This window comes from Sorex fumeus, unplaced genomic scaffold, assembly GCF_029834395.1.
Source record: "Sorex fumeus unplaced genomic scaffold, SorFum_2.1 ptg000055l, whole genome shotgun sequence".
Classification (NCBI taxonomy): Eukaryota; Metazoa; Chordata; class Mammalia; order Eulipotyphla; family Soricidae; genus Sorex; species Sorex fumeus.
The window spans coordinates 6,823,164-6,840,402 of record NW_026606112.1 but is presented as its reverse complement, the minus strand read 5'-3'; positions in this window follow the sequence as shown (position 1 = coordinate 6,840,402).

Genomic DNA, 17,239 nt, shown 5'->3' with positions numbered 1-17,239 from the left:
TTTATATTTAAGGAGGCTCACTCTCATGAACGTTTTCTAGTTTCATTAGTTAATATGTCAATACATAAGCATTCCTTTAGGATAAATGCATCATTAATACTTTTAGGTATAATTTTAAATTGTATCTTTGATAACTGCGATTTTAGGAGACTTCCATTCAGATCACTTTTTTCTTTTCTAAGAGTTACTTTATTAAAGTAAACATTTGTAAATACACTTAAACTCTAAGTATGAACAAATGACCTTATACAATCATCTCAACTGCTAACTTTTCAACATTACACATGTCCATACTTACAAATATTACATTTTAAAACTCAAATATTTGACAGGACATAATCACTAGACTTTTTTTTAATCAATATGTATTAAGTATTGATCTAGAAAATTAAATTAATATAGTAGTTCATATAATAACTCAAGTGAACTAACCACTTTCTGTGCCACTAACCTTGTAGTTCTTATTTGAACAATCAGTACTTGAACAATAAAGCATATATGAATTGTCAGATTTCATAGTTAAATGTCAAGCAACCATAGAGCGGGTTTAAACTTTTATAAATAATTAAAACAAAGTGACATGCATTAGAAAAATATGTATTTTTATCAGTGCAGTAAATCTTAGTATGAGTGAAAATGTGGAAGTGAAAATACTGATAGATTTTAATTAGAATTAATTGGAAAGGAAGTATAAAAGCAGCAAGTTATTGAGCTTATGCATAAAGAGCAAACACTAATTTGTTCTAAGTTGTTAGTGTAAACAAAGTTCATAGTAGTGAACAAATCCATATTAATAGAGTTCTGAAAGGTATATATACAGAAAATAGCTTTCACCATTATGAACAGTGGTTATAGGTACATATAAAAATAGCACAGAAATTAAATACAATTTAATTCAGTCCAAAATATTTTTTAACATCAAAATTGTTGGAGGAAATAAATTATATACATCTTAAAGCCTCATTCTTCCCAGCACTTTGATATGCACTCACTTGAACTGAAGCTAAATTGGAAGAACTTTCAAGTGAACACCCCAATATCCACCACATAAATTTTACTATTAATGTTATTTAATATACTTGCTCAGTCATACTTTCTTTCCCTCTGTCTACTCACCCATGAATTTATGTTATTTTCTACTCAATTAAAATAAATTGAAAACTTCTTAGCAACTTCCTGGAATGTTTTAGTGTGCAGTCATTTATACAAAAGCTTACATAAAATTAAATGAACATATATTTGTATTTAAGTGCACATTCAACTGTTTTGATAACTGCAGATATATACCTTTGTATCTAAAGCCCTATCAAGAAATAGAACATTACCATTCAACAAAGTAACGTCATTGTATTACCAAGCAATCCTTGTTCCCATTCAAGACATTTGATAATTTCCTATACACTGCTGTACACCTATAAAAGTTACCAACTAACTAAAAATGAATTGTCATATATTCAACTGCTAGTATTATATTTGCTGGAGAAAACATTGCAAATAATAATTTTAACAATGATATCTCTTCTGGCTATGATAAATAGCACTGCAATGAACATAGGCATGCATGCATGTTTTTTAATAAGCATTTTTAGTGTTCTTCAGATATATGCCAAGGAATGGAATTGGTGGATAATATGGGAGTTCTATTTGCACTTTTTAGATGTCTTTATACTATACTTTATACTTTATACAGAGAAGCTGAAACAGGTGGCAACACCTCCACAGTGCATAAAGACCCTGTTTTTACCATATCTCCACCAACACTGGCTGTTTTCAACTTTTTGATTACAGGTCATTCTCACTAATGAAAGGTATATCTCATTATCTCTTTGATTTGCAAAACATCCCTTGTCTAAGTAAATAAAGAAATTGTAAATAAAGAAATAAGTAAATAAAGAAATTGAGGTATAAGGACTGGAGATATTGTGCATGGGTTAAGGTGTGTGCATTGCATGCTACCAATTTGGGTTAGATCCCCAAAACTGCATGATCCCACCAACATTGCTGGGTGTTGCCCAGGAAGACCCTGAGCATCACCACGTTTCCCTTAATTCTCAAAACTTCATCTCTTGGCCCTAGCACTAAATCACTGATCCTAATAGAAGTTGTTGTATGTGTTTATATATAACACTATAATACTGTCATCCCGTTGCTCATCGATTTGCTTGAGTGGGTGCCAGTAACGTCTCCATTTGTCCTAGTCCTGAGATTTTTAGCAGCCTCTTTTTTTTTAAAAATTTTTATTAGTGAGACACCATGAGGTACAGTTGTTGACTTACAAATTTCTGTGCTTGGGTTTCAATTATACAACGATCAAATACCCATCCTTCCACCAGTGCCCATTTCCCACCACCACGGATCCCAGTATCCCTCCCACCCCCATCCCCCTCATCCCACGCTGCCTCTGTGGCAGGGCATTCCCTTTTGTTCTCTCTCTCCTTTTGGGTGCTGAGGTTTGCAAAAGAGGCATTGAGTGGCAATCATGTTTGGTCTATAGTCTACTTTCAGCATGCTTCTCCCATCCTGGGAGGATCCTCCCAACACCCTTTATTTGGTGCTCCCTTCTCTATCTGAGCTCCCTTTTCTCCTAGCATGTGTGGCTAGCAGCCTCTTCTTATTTGTCCTTCCCATTGCTGCCGTATTGGAGGCTCTTTCAGTGTCAGGGGAATGAAGCCTATTATTGTTACTGTTTTTGGCATATCGAATACACCACGGGTAGCTTTCTGGGCTCTGCCATGCATATATATATATATATTATATATATATTATATACATATATATGTATACATACATATATATGTATGTATAAAATCAGAACAACAATGAATATTCATAGCTGGGTAGGGCTTAGGTCGGCACTTGTCAACTGAATCATTTATTTTCTGGAAGAATAAATTAAAATTTGCAAGGGGAGGGGAATTAGGTTTCTCAGGCAGTGCTCAGGAGGTCTGGGATCATTTCCTATAATTCTTGCGCCACTATGCCAATAGCTCATTGTGAAGGTCCAAAGATACAATGCTGCTAGGGCCTTGTAGATCTAGGAATTATCTTGGCTATGTTGTCAGTGCTCAGGGGGCCTCTAGGGCTACCCCAGTGGTGCCTGAGGGTCTCTAGAGCTGCACCCAACATTGTTCAGAAAACTAGGTGGTTCCATGGATTGAACCGGGCTTATCAGCAAGTAAGACATTCACCTTAATGCCTGTTCTCTCTCCTAGTCCTGGAAAAACTTTTTAATCAGAATTGACAGAAAACAGATGTAAACATCCAGAATGTCCAGTATAACATGATATTTACATCTGAGAGGTCATTTTCTAGTTATCCATGTAAGTAATATTAACAGAGAGAAAACATTGATAAATAATATACAAAGTAAAGCTAAATTATATATATGTCTGTGTTTTGTGTGTGTGTGTGTGTGTGTGTGTGTGTGTGTGTGTGTGTGTACAAGATATACTGCCAGATAAACTTATCAAAATTAGGTATAAGTTTTTACTAGGAGTAAGGGTGATGTCTGCTCAGAATAATGTGATTATCTAAAAAGTATTTATTGAGCACGCTGTCTTTCAAAATAATGAAATAAAAATCCTTGGACATGGAGCAAAGTATAGCGAGTATGGCTCTTGCCTTGCATGTCACAGTTCCAGGTCCTATCCCCTGCACCCCATTTGGTCCTCCAAGTCCACCTGAGAGCAAATCCAGGAGTAAGCTCTGAGAGTCACCAGGTAAGGGCCAAAAACCAACACCAAAGAAGCCCTCAAGTAATAAAAAATTTCCTGCAGGTTGGAAGGCACATTTTTTAATTGATGCATGGTTATAAATGTGTTTGACCAGGAATTTGTTTTTCAGTAGTAACTTGAAATGCATATTGCCAGACATTTATTATTCAAATTTAATGATTCTGATTTGAATACTATATTTTAAAAAGAAAATTACTCATGATAATTTTGTCATCTGAACTATTATGAGATAAAAATGTTTAGTTTTTCTAGCTATTTTTTTCCCCTTTATTTTATTTTATTTTTTTTAAAGTTGTAGATTTACAATTTTTTGTGCTTTGGTTTCAATTATACAATGATCAGATACCCATCCCTCCACCAGTGCCCATTTTCCACCACCATGGATAATATCCCTCCCACCCCCATCCCCCCATCCCCCCGTCTCTGTGGCAGGGCAATCCCCTGTGTTCTCTCTCTCCTTTTGGGTGTTGTGGTCTGCAAAAGAGGCATTGAGTGGCAAACATGTTCAGTCCATAGTCTACTTTCGACATGCATCTCCCCTCCTGGGAGGATCCTCCAAACATCCTTTATTTGGTGCTCCCTTCTCTATCTGAATAGCCCTTTCCTCTAGGATACCCGGCTGGCCTCTAAGTTATGGAGTAATCCTCCTGGTGCTGATCTCAGCTATTCTTGGGTATTAATCTCATACTTTGTTACTTTATATCCCCCAGATGAATGCAATCTTTCTATGTCTATCCCTCTCTTTCTGACTCATTTCGCTTAGCATGATACTTTCCATATTGTACCACTTGTATGTAAATTTCATGACTTCATCTTTTCTAACAGCTACATAGTACTCCATTGTGTAGATGTACCAAAGTTTCTTTAACCAGTCATCTGTTCTTGGGCATTCAGGTTTCTTCCAGTTTCTGGCTATTGTAAAGAGGGCTGCAATGAACAAACAAGTGCAGATGTCACTTCGACTATACATTTTTGCCTCTCTGGGATATATTCCCAGGAGTGGTATTGCTGGGTCAAATGGGAGCTCAATTTCTAATTTTTTGAGAATCGTCCATACTGTTTTCCAGAAGGGCTGAACCAGTGGACATTCCCACCAACAGTGAAGGAGTGTCCCTTTCTCGCCACATCCACGCCAGCATCGGTTGCTTTTGTTCTTTTGAATGTGGGCCAGTCTCTGAGGTGTGAGATGGTATCTCATTGTAGTTTTGATCTGCATCTCCCTGATGATTAATGATGTAGAGCATTTTCTCATGTGCTTTTTTGCCATTCGGATTTCTTCTTTGAGAAAGTTTCTGTTCATTTCATTGCCCCATTTTTGGATGGGGTTGGATGTTTTCTTCTTGTGGAGTTTAACCAGTATTTTGTATATCCTGGATATCAACCCCTTGTCAGATGTGTATTCGGTGAATATCCTTTCCCATTCTGTAGACTGTCTTTGTATTTTGGTCACTGTTTCTTTGGAGGTGCAGAAGCTTCTTAGTTTAAGATAGTCCCATTTATCTATCTCTGTTTTCACTTGCTCGGCCAGTGGCGTGGCATCTTTGAAGATACCATTAGCTTCAATGTCATGGAGGGTTTTGCCAACTTTATCTTCAATGTACCTTATGGTTTCTGGTCTGATGTTGAGGTCTTTAATCCATTTTGATCTTACTTTTGTACATGGTGTTAGGCAGAGTTCTGAGCCTATTTTTTTGCATGTAGCCGTCCAGTGATGCCAACACAATTTATTAAAGAGGCTTTCCTTACTCCACTTCACATTACTTGCACCTTTATCAAAGATTAGATGAGCATATGATTGAGGAGAGATGTCAGTGTATTCAACCCTGTTCCATTGGTCTGCAGTTCTGCCTTTGTTCCAGTACCATGCTGTTTTAATTATTACTGCTTTGTAGTACAGTTTGAAGTTCGGGAGGTTGATTCCTCCCATTTTCTTTTTCCCAAGAATTGCTCTAGCTATTCGTGGGGGCTTATTGTTCCATATAAATTTCAAGAGTGTTTGCTCCATTTCTTTGAAGAATGTCATGGGTATCCTTATAGGGATTGCATTGAATTTATACAATGCTTTCGGTAGTATTGCCATTTTGACAATGTTAAGTCTCCCGACCCATGAGCAGGGGATATCTTTCCATTTCCTCATGTCCTCTTTTATTTCCTGAAGTAGCGTTTTGTAGTTTTCTTTGTACAGGTCCTTTACTTCCTTAGTTAAGCTGATTCCTAGGTACTTGATTTTCTGGGGCACAATTGTGAATGGGATTGCTTTTTTCATGTTGCTTTCTTCTCTCTCACTGTTTGCGTATAGGAAAGCCATGACTTTTGGGTATTGATTTTATAACCTGCAACTTTACTATACGAGTCTATTGTTTCTAAGAGTTTTTTGGTGGAAGTTATTGGGTTCTCTAAGTAGAGTATCATATCATCTGCGAATAGTGAGAGCTTGATTTCTTCCTTTCCTACCTGAATGCCCTTAATATCTTTTTCCTGCCTAATCGCTATTGCAAGTACTTCCAGTACTATATTGAACAGCAGTGGAGAGAGTGGGCATCCCTGTCTCGTCCCTGATCTTAGAGGGAAGGCTCTCAGTTTTTCCCCATTGAGGATGATGCTTGCTGTAGGCTTGTGGTAGATGGCTTTAATTATGTTGAGGAAGGTCCCCTCTATACCCATTTTGGCTAGGGTTTTCATCATAAAGGGGTGCTGGATCTTGTCAAATGCTTTCTCTGCATCTATTGATATGATCATATGCTTTTTATCTTTTCTTTTGTTGATATGGTGGATTATGTTGATTGATTTCCGAATGTTGAACCATCCTTGCATCCCTGGGATGAATCCTACTTGGTCATGGTGTATGATCTTTTTGATGAGTAGTTGGATTCTATTTGCTAGTAGTTTGTTGAGGATCTTTGCATCTGTGTTCATCAGGGATATCGGCCTGTAATTCTCTTTCTTTGTGGTATCTCTGTCTGCTTTTGGTATCAGTGTGATATTTGCTTCGTAGAAACTGTTTGGAAGTGTTTTTGATATTTCAATTTCGTGGAAAAGCTTAAAGAGTATTGGGAGTAAGTCCTCTTTAAAGATTTGGAAGAATTCACTAGTGAATCCATCCGGGCCAGGACTTTTGTGCTTGGGGAGACTTTTTATTACCATTTCAATTTCCTTGATGGTGATAGGTCTGTTCAGGTATTCCAGGTCTTCTTGGTTCAGCCTTGGGAGTCTGTAGGAGTCTAGGAATTTATCCATTTCCTCGAGGTTTTGATGTTCCGTGGCATAAAGCTTCTCAAAGTACTCCCTGAGGATCCTCTGAATTTCTGTGGTTTCTGTTGTAATGACCCCCTTTTCATTTCTGATTCGGTTTATTAGGGTTTTCTCTCTCCCTTTCTTTGTGAGTTTTGCTAGAGGCTTATCGATCTTGTTAATTTTCTCAAAGAACCAGCTCTTGGTTTCATTGATCTTTCGGATTGTTTTTTGGGTTTCCATCTCGTTAATCTCTGCTCTGAGTTTTATTATTTCCTTTCTCCTGTTCGGGTTGTGCTCCTTTTTTTGGTCCTTCTCCAAGCTCTTAAGCTGTGAGGTTAGGTTACTTATGTGTGCTCGCTCCTCCTTCCTGAGGAATGCTTGTAGAGCTATAAACTTTCCTCTTAACACAGCCTTTGCTGTGTCCCATAAGTTTTGGTAACTCGTGTTCTCATTTTCATTCGTTTCTAGGAATCTTTTGATTTCCTCTTTGATTTCCTGTCTAATCCACTCGTTGTTCAATAGTGCACTGTTTAATTTCCAGGTGTTTGATTTAGTTTTCTGTTTTTGTGTGTGATTTACTTCTAATTTCAGCGCATTATGGTCTGAGAAGATTGTTGATACAATCTCTACCTTCTTAATTTTATGGAGGCATGTTTTGTGGCTCAGCATGTGGTCTATCTTGGAGAATGTTCCATGTACGCTTGAGAAGAATGTGTATTGAGCTTTTTGTGGATGAAGTGTCCTGTATATATCTACTAAGTCCCTTTCTTCCATTGTTTCCCTCAAATGAAGTATGTCCTTGCTAAGCTTGAGTCTGGTTGATCTATCAAGAGGTGACAAAGCAGTGTTGAAGTCTCCCACTAGTATTGTGTTGCTATTGATGTCTTTTTCCAAATCTATGAGTAGTTGTTTTAAGTACTTTGCTGGTCTCTCATTAGGTGCATATACATTTATTATTGTAAGTTCTTCCTGTTGTACAAATCCTCTGATCAATAAGTAATGGCCTTCACTTTCTCTTATGACCTTCCTCACTCTGAAATCAATGTGGTCTGATATAAGGATGGCTACCCCAGCTTTTTTATGGGAGCTGTTTGCCTGTAGGATTGTTTTCCAGCCTTTGACTCTGAGTCTGTGTTTGCTTTGACTATTGAGATGCGTTTCTTGCAGGCAGCAGAATGTTGGGTTCAATTTTCTAATCCATCCTGCCACTCTATGTCTTTTAATTGGTGCGTTTAGCCCATTGACATTGAGAGAGATTATTGTTATGGGATTTTGTCCCATTGTTATGTTAAAATTGGGTGTATTTGAGGGGCCTTTCTTGCCTTAAAGTAGCCCATTTAGTTGTTCTTGTAACCATGGTTTTGAGTCTATGAAGTTCCTGAGCTGTTGTTTGTGAAACTGTGTGTTGTTCCTTCTATTATGAATGAGAGTCTTGCAGGGAAAAGTATTTTGGGGGAGGCATTTATTTCATTGAGTTTTTTTACTATGTCCCACCACTGTTTTCGGGCCATGAGGGTTTCATCAGAAAAATCAGCTGTGAATTTTAAGGATGCTCCTTTGTAAGAGATTTCTTTCTTCGATCTTGCTGCTTTCAGAATGTTGTCTCTGTCTAAGGTTTTGGTCATTTTGATCAGAATGTGTCTTGGGGTATTTTTATTCGGATTTCTTCTAGCTGGTACCCTTCGGGCCTCCTGAATGTGGTCACAAGTTTTCTTCAGCTCTGGAAATGTTGTAGCAATGATGTCTTTGACAGTTTCTTCTTCATCGAGGTTTTCTTCCTGTCCCTCTGGGACTCCAATAATTCTTATGTTACCCCTCTTGGCTTCATCACGATCTTCTCTTGCCATCTGTTCCCGAATTGTGAGTCTCTTTTCCATTTTCTGCTCTTTTCGGGAGAGTCTCTGAACTTCATCTTCGAGCTCACTGATTCTGTTCTCAGCCGCTGTTACTCTGCTGCTGAGGCCTTCCACTGAGCTTTTCAATTCGCCTACGAGATTTTTCAGGTCTGACATTTCTGATTGCATTTTCCTCATTTCTGCCTTTAGATCCTCTTGTCTTCTATTGGCATTGCTTTCCATTGTTTCTTTTAATTCCCTAAGCATCCTAAGTAGCTCCCTTCTGAATTCCTTGTCAGAGAGGTTGTCTAACACTATAGTACTGTTGGTGTCATCTGGGCTAGACTCTTCAATATGAATGTTTGGTGGGCTTTTGCGTTGCTTTACCATTGTGAGAGGTGTGGTTTAGTCCTTCACGTTCAGTGTTACTATTCTGCTTGATATGCAGTGTGAGTTAAGATAGGCTTATGAGTTATTGGCAACTGTATTTCTAGTGGCTGAGCTAAAATAGAGAAGTTTCCATCTAAGAAGTTAGCTTATGGTTCCTATGGCATATGTAGTGGGAAAATATTTCGCGGCCGCGTTAGCGGCCGCGGCTCCGGAAAGAGTCCCTGGCACTGGGCGAGGAGTTGGGAATGTCTCCTGTTTGGAATTGGAGCCGTTCAGCTTTGTTGCCCAGAGCTGGGCCTCTGTGCCCGTCCCACGCGGCTCAGGGGTTGAAAACCGGCTGTCTCGGGGCTGTTTCTAGCTGCGCGTGCCCAGAGAGGAACCCAGGCCCTTGGGGGCGGGCTGTACCTGTTGGAATTGGAGCCGTTCAGCTTTGTTGCCCAGAGCTGGGCCTCTGTGCCCGTCCCACGCGGCTCAGGGGTTGAAAACCGGCTGTCTCGGGGCTGTTTCTAGCTGCGCGTGCCCAGAGAGGAACCCAGGCCCTTGGGGGCGGGCTGTACCTTAGTTTTTCTAGCTATTAACTGTATAAAATTACATTCAAAATATTTTCAGTGACTGAATCCTTTTACTGATAGTAAATTAGTTTTAGTTGATCCATTAAAACCCTATACTTAATTCTGATTATTATGATATTACACATGCTTAGATTTATTGGAAATGAGTTCATAACTTTTTTTTTGCCTGTGTGTACACTATGTCTATGAGATGTTAGAGCACAGAAATATCATACTTTTGTAAATCATACTTGATATTAATCGCTACAATTTAGATCAGCATATAAAATGCATAATTTCTAACTGATCCTAAATATTGGATGTTTATTTCCTTATTCAAGTTGTTAGCTCTACACGGTTATAAAAAGACCAACCAAATCATTCTATTTCAGTTTCCTTTGTCAAACAGTTTTATAAGTGAACATATAGTCAGAATAATATCTAAATGAAAACATGAACCAGGAAAATTCCTTGGAAGAAAATGTTAAGTTCATATGCCAAGAAGAAATACATCTTACTTAAGAATCTGTATTCTTTTATGGATTGCTTCAATTAGGTAATTGTGCAATTATGCAGAAAATGGTTCAGAATATTAGAATTAATACAAAGGTACTCAAGCAAAGTCCTAAAAGTTTTCAAACATTTTTCAATACAAATATAGCACTGTAGCACTGTCCTCCTGTTGTTCATTGATTTGCTCGAGCGGGCACCAGTAACATTTCCATTGTGAGACTTGTTGTTACTGTTTTTGGCATATCGAATATGCCATGGGGAGCATGCCAGGCTCTGCCGTGCGGGTGGGATTCTCTCGGTAGCTTGCCAGGCTCTCCGAGAGGGATGGAGGAATCAAACCCGGGTCTGCCATGTGCAAGGTAAATAAATGCCCTACCTGCTGTGCTATCGCTCCAGCCAAATCCATGCTTAAGCACTGTCACTGTCCTCCCGTTGTTCATCGATTTGCTTGAGCGGACCCAGTAACATCTCCATTGTGACACTTGTTACTGTTTTTGACATATCAAATACGTCACGGGTGGCTTGCCAGGCTTTGCCGTGTGGGTGAGATACTCTTGGTATCTTGCAGAGCTCTCTGAGAGGGTTGGAGGAATCAAACCTGGGTGGGCCAGGTCGGCCACGTGCAAGACAAACACCCTACCTGATGTGTGATCGCTTCAGCCAAATCCACGCTTCAGCACAAATGCAAAAGTATATAAATATAATATAAATATTAGATTATTTAATTAGAAATGTCTTTAAAATATATGAAAGGATGTACGATTGTTCTCAGAAGAACTTGCACATACTTGCAGAGTTTGTGTTGAAGTCAGCATTTTCAGAAATTCTCCTTTGGGCTATCAGGATGACAGTCATCATTTAGAATGATGATCATTTGAGAGTGAGATAGATTCATCATTCTAGAAGGAGATCCCTATGAGCTGTTGAAGGGAAGTGTTGCCTTATAATACTGGGATTTGGCAAATAAAAGAAATACAACAGAAAGGATCTTTCTACAGTCCATGTTTCTTTTGAATTTTTATTTTATTAAAGCACCATGATTTACAGATGTTGTTCATTGTTGGGTCTTAGACATACAATGTCTCAGCACCAATACCATTTCCAGTGCCAACTTCCCTCCAGTACTGTTCTGAGGTTCCTGCCTACACTCTACCCCGCACACCCCCTGCTTGCTGCCTTGGCAGGAACATTTTTAAGTTTGGTTGTGAGTTTGCATCTTGTGTTTTCAGTGTTGTGGACTCTGTGCTATGAATATTTAGTAATACCACTCCTCTACACCACCAGCGTACCTGGGTCCCCTGAACTCTGTGGGGTGCTATGGGGTTCTGTGGGGTGCTGTGAGGTCCTGACCTGCAGGACTCCACCTGTGAGGGGTATCCTGGGCGAGGGGGCTCCCGAATGAGAAGGAATGGACACACAATTTGGATGGAAAGTATGCGACGAGCTTTATTGTCTGCAAGGCACTTATATACCTTAAGGTGGTGTGCGCGTGAAACAGAATGGGCTGACCTCTGTCATAGCTAATGCTCAGTGGACAGTGGACGGCCGACAGTCAAGATAGCCATATAAGGAGTGAAGAGTTACAGAGGGGCTAGCCAGATTGCATCATCCAAGGGCCGCGTGGTGGAATGCCATGTGCTTGTGAGGATTGTACAGGCCCACAAAGCCAAGATGGAGACCTCTGGCTCCCCACAGAACTCTGCTTCCTTATTGCTTTTTATCTTTTATCCTCTCTCGATTTTAAAGTGCATTTTTGTAAATGATGGCTGAGAAATGAGTGTTGCAACCAGTCCTCTCCATTTGGGGCATGAAATTTTTCATTTTTCTTGACTAGAAAATCACTCCACCTTGGCTGCAAAAGGAAATATAAATGCCACAAGTGTCTGAAAAAAGAGCACATCAACCATCAAGGTGATGGCTTATTGTAATGCCTTTTAGATGATCCATATGGTTGTTAGGTAGGAACGAGATACTTGCGTCCTCTTTATTCTACTTAAGTGGGTCCCTAGTTACATCTTGTGTAGGTGATAAGGAAATGTGTCAAGGACATTTTTCGACAGTGGTGAGGTAATCATGAAATTCCTTTCTATATCATTGTAAATATTTTCACTTGAAGATAAACGGGACCAAAAAATAAGAAACACGAGAAGTTGTTAGTAGCATAAAACTTTCAGAGATGCTACAATACCTTCCATCATGTACCAGTTATATAAAATAAATACTTGGAGATCTTAGCTATACAGATGGCAACTTCACCAGGAATATTCCAATTAAGATTCCAATTGTGTGGGAAATATAATGATGGTATTGATTTACAACCCCCTTTAATAAAGAGAATAAAGAGTATTTTTCTATAATGAATGCAATGATCCCTCTTAAAGTTTCTCCTGGTATTTATATTAGAATATAAATATAAATAAATCCCTTAAAGCAGTATATTTTGCTTGCTTTTAATTGTAGTTACTATCATTTAAAATATATAACAAATATTATATAAAATATGTATTTATTCATATCAACATATCTTTATTAATTTTCCCTTCCCTTTTTCCTCATTGATTCCATGCCCAAGACCTCACTGAGAACCTCCTTTTATCTATGATGCGCTCACACTTTGTGTTGCTTACCCAGTGATGTGAGGTAGTTCTGAGATTAAACTGTCAACATCATGCACATGAGACAGGCACTCATCACTAAGCCAATTCTTGGGGCCTTCTTAGTATTAACTTTTTATTTGACCCATTTGTGTTCCCTTTTCCTTCTGGGTTATTAAATCTATTTTATTTTCCAGTTTTATTTTTTGTACTATGGATCTTTCACTGTTTTTGTTACTTTTATTGAAGGACTAAGGGGACTGGTTTCCAAGCAGTGCCCAGGAAGCCTGAAGTCCCAAGGTGATTCAAGGGCAGCCAGGCCAACAATTCAATGCAAAACCAGAGAATGTGTAGCTGCTTGGGCCCTTTAATGCCAGGAGTTATGTGGGACACCTCAGAGCTGTATTGTTGATGCTCAGGAGACTATATGATGCCAGGGATCAAACCTTAGACCCTGAACACTGTACTATCTCTAGAACCACTGTAATATCTCCGGCTGGAGCGATAGCACAGCGGGTAGGGCATTTGCCTTACAAGCGGCCAACATGGCCGACCCGAGTTCGATTCCTCCGCCCCTCTCGGAGAGCCCGGCAAGCTACTGAGAGTATTTGATATGCCAGACACAGTAACAGCAAAGTCTCCAATGGAGACGTTACTGGGCCCGCTCGAGCAAATCGACGATCAACAGGAGGGCCTCTTTTACTGCTTTTTAAATGGGCTCTTTAAAGATTAAAATCACTTTAATAGAATTCAATACTTAATTTTTCCTGAGAACACTTGCATATTGGAAGTCTTTTGTCTCTCACACCCCTTTGTTATAATAGATACTAATTCTACTGCATTATATTGTTTTCTGGGCCACAGAGGATACTGCTCAGTGCTTACTCCTTGCACTATAATCAGGGGTTACTCCTAGTGGGGTGCCAGAGTTCATGGGGTGCTAAGGGTCAACTCTAGGTCTATGTGTGTAAGGCAAATGCCCTCCCCACTGTATTATTATTCAGGCACCTCTACTGGATTTTAATGTCACTAGTCAGTATGCTATTACTTTCTAGTATTTACTTATTTACATTTTCCCATCTGTCTTGTGACATTCGGCAGTTTATATGGAACCAAATTTCTTTTGCCTAAAAAAACTCTTTAATGTCTCTTTCAGTGCAGGTTTCCTGAAGAAAGCTTATCAGTTTATCTCAAAAAAGCATTGTGAATCTCCTTAATGGATTCTCTGATGAATTTGTTTGATCGCAGTCTACTTTTAACTCTACAAAATGGCTTAAAATCAGTTTAGTCACTTTAAATTATTAAATGGAAAGATGAAATGTAAAAAATTAAGGGATTCTTAGATCACATGGAGCTAAGTGGCATATACTCTTTTCAAGCTCTTTAGTAATTTTATTCTCTTCTGATTCAGATCTTTTCTGGGAAGAGGCCAATGTTAGTTTCTTACTTCAAATTTAGCATTTTTAATTATCTGATTATTTTAAGAGTTTCTTCTTGACCTAATGTATTACGCTGATGCAATTACTGGAAGTTCCATTCACATTTATCTTCCAAACAATTTGGATAGGTCATTATCTCATGTTAGTCGCCATCTCCTATCATTTAAAAAAAAATTCTTGGTCTCTTTTATTATTCCCATAAATCCAATTGGTTTGGGGCACAGGAGTCCCAGGGACTGGGAATTCTCAGTCAACTGGACACTTTATTTAATGCAGTAATCCTAGGATGCGATGCTACTTGGGCCCTGCAGTGCCAGGAAGTATTTGGCCCACCCTTCAGTTCTTGGGAGCCTCCAGGGCCCCATTCACTGGTTCTCAAGGAACCGTGATTCTAGAGCTCAAACATGACATGTACCTGGGTTACACTTTACTGCTGCTGCTAAACACTATTGGCTCTTAACTCCAATACTTTCCCCAGTGTATTTGCTTCTATGCCTTGGAAACTTCAAATGTCCTATCCATGATGTGACTGAATGTGACTTCTGAATGATCAAATCTACTTTGGAAATTCTCTATTGAATACTTTTTATTGAATTTATTCAACTTCAGGGTTTTAATGACTTTTTTTCTTTTTTGGCTTTTTGGGTCACACCCAGTGATGTTTGGGTATTACTCCTGGCTCTGCATTCAGGAATTACTCCTGGTGGTACTTGGGGGACCATCTGGGATACCAGGGATCAAACTCAGGTTGGCCACATTCAAGGCAATATATTGCTCCAGACCCTCTAGGGTTTCTTTGGGGGCAGATTTGTTACCATATTTCACCACATAATTATTGCAGACTTTGTGCCCTGTTTTTGCAAAGAAGTGTGGTGTAATGGTGATTTGAAACTTTAAACATACATATTTATATATGTATATGTGTATATATACACAAAATGTACAGATATTGATGCAAGGAAAACAGGAAGCTGCAATTATGCTGTGGGGACAGTTATACTGTAAAATATAATCAGAGGATTATTCTGATTTTTTTCTTAAATAGATCTCCATCACTTTAGGGTCATGTTGGAGCTTTACTAATTATTGGATGTTTTTGGTTTTGTGTTTTCCTATATACATGATATTTTAAAAAGTGATCTTTGATTCCTTACACTTGTATCTGTACTTTATCAGACTTTAGAAATTTACTTCTAAGGCTCTGATGATTCTTTACCAATCATCTCAGTTTGGATCTTCAAGTTCTATATGCTGACGTTAGGACACTGAGGTCTGTTAATATGGCCTATTTGGGTATGAAACAACTTCTCAGGTTTTATAAACTAGGATTGGGTTATAAACTACTGACTGCAAGCAGTGGGAAACTACTTGGTTCCCTTCCCAGAAAAGACTGAATGGTGCACTTGTAAGTCCATCCACGAACTGGTTCATGGACAGCTAATTATAAAGCAAGCAACAGATCAGTGGTTTGGGGACCATTCTACAGCTGTGGCCTGGCCATGGTTCATGGACTGGACTGTGAGATCTAACATAGGCTTGAACTAGTCTAAGTACTGGGTACTGTATTCAATACTCAGTGAGGTTATGGATTGGCAGCATGCTGACACAGGGGCCTATAGCATACTGGGTAGGTGTGTATTTTGGAAACCTACAACTAGCTTGAGTGGGTCTTGAATTCCTTGTGACATCAGCAATTTTGTTCTGAGTCGGAAGGCCCCATGCTGTGCTTGTTTATATGCCACACTAGACTGGGATATCCAGCTTTTCTCTGGTCTGGTTGTTTTCAGGTCCAACAGGCTACAAATTTATTCCCTGCGATGAATGAAGTGGGACTTCTTTTAAACCCTGCAGAGTTCTTTGTCATCTTGGCTCAAGCCAACGCATCCACTGCTTGACCTGTTTTTGGCTGTGGTGTTGCTACTTGGCCCCGCAGTCAGGGATGCTGTCCTTTATGTCAGATGGGGTGGGAAGGCACTCTCCACAGCAGGTGGATTATGGCCCTGGTTCCCTTGCTTGGGTAGGAAAGGAAGGGGTCATTTCAGGTGAGTTTTAATTTCCAGGTGATCAGGTTGAGAGAAGGTAGATGTGACTTACTTCCTTAGCAAGGAGTTAACCTCTCAGTTTATAGATAGCAGAAAAGAAAGGCTCTACAATGCTCCAAACTGTTTTTCTCTGGATAACAATCAGTAACATCCTCTGCTTCTGGTGGTCCAGTTCTGACAGACCCTGGTGGTGACACTAGCCTTTCATGTCATCAAATGGAACAGCTGGACGCTGCTCTTTGTACCAAGTCGGACTGTGATTCTGCACCTTGCTTGGGAATGAGCAATCCAGGACATAGGGCCAGTAAAATATTTAATTTGAGAACATCAATCAGGCAGGTCCTCACCTTAGTGCACTTCAGACTGGGCTCTGAAGATGAATTAAACAGCTAGGTCAACAGCTGAGATAAACAAAGTCTACCAAGATCATGTGTGCTGGCAGTGTAAGTTTTTCCCCTCCATCTCAGACTGCAGAGCCCTAGTGATCTTTCTGATATCCCCTGGTGTAGGACCAAAGTAGTAACCCCACAAAGTAAGAAACAGTACTAGGACTTAGTTTGGAATTTTCAGTGTCACTATGAAAAGTCACCGACTAATGATTTGATTAGAAGTCAAATATTTGAAAGTCATGACTATTAATGTACTTGAGGGCTACAAAAATTAAGTCAGCAGAGTAAATATGTGTTCATATATTCATCATTTAAAGAACAACTGTCACACTGAAATGTAAAAGAATGTAAAGGGTAGATAAAATTCAAATTTTTAAAAACAAAAGACTTCCACAGTAATCTTCAACCTTAAAATGAGAAAGACAATCATATTAGACTTGTAAAACAATTTTAATTTGTACTCAAAGTTTGATATCATCAGTAGCCCTTACGTTACATTTGAAAAATGGAGAAAACCA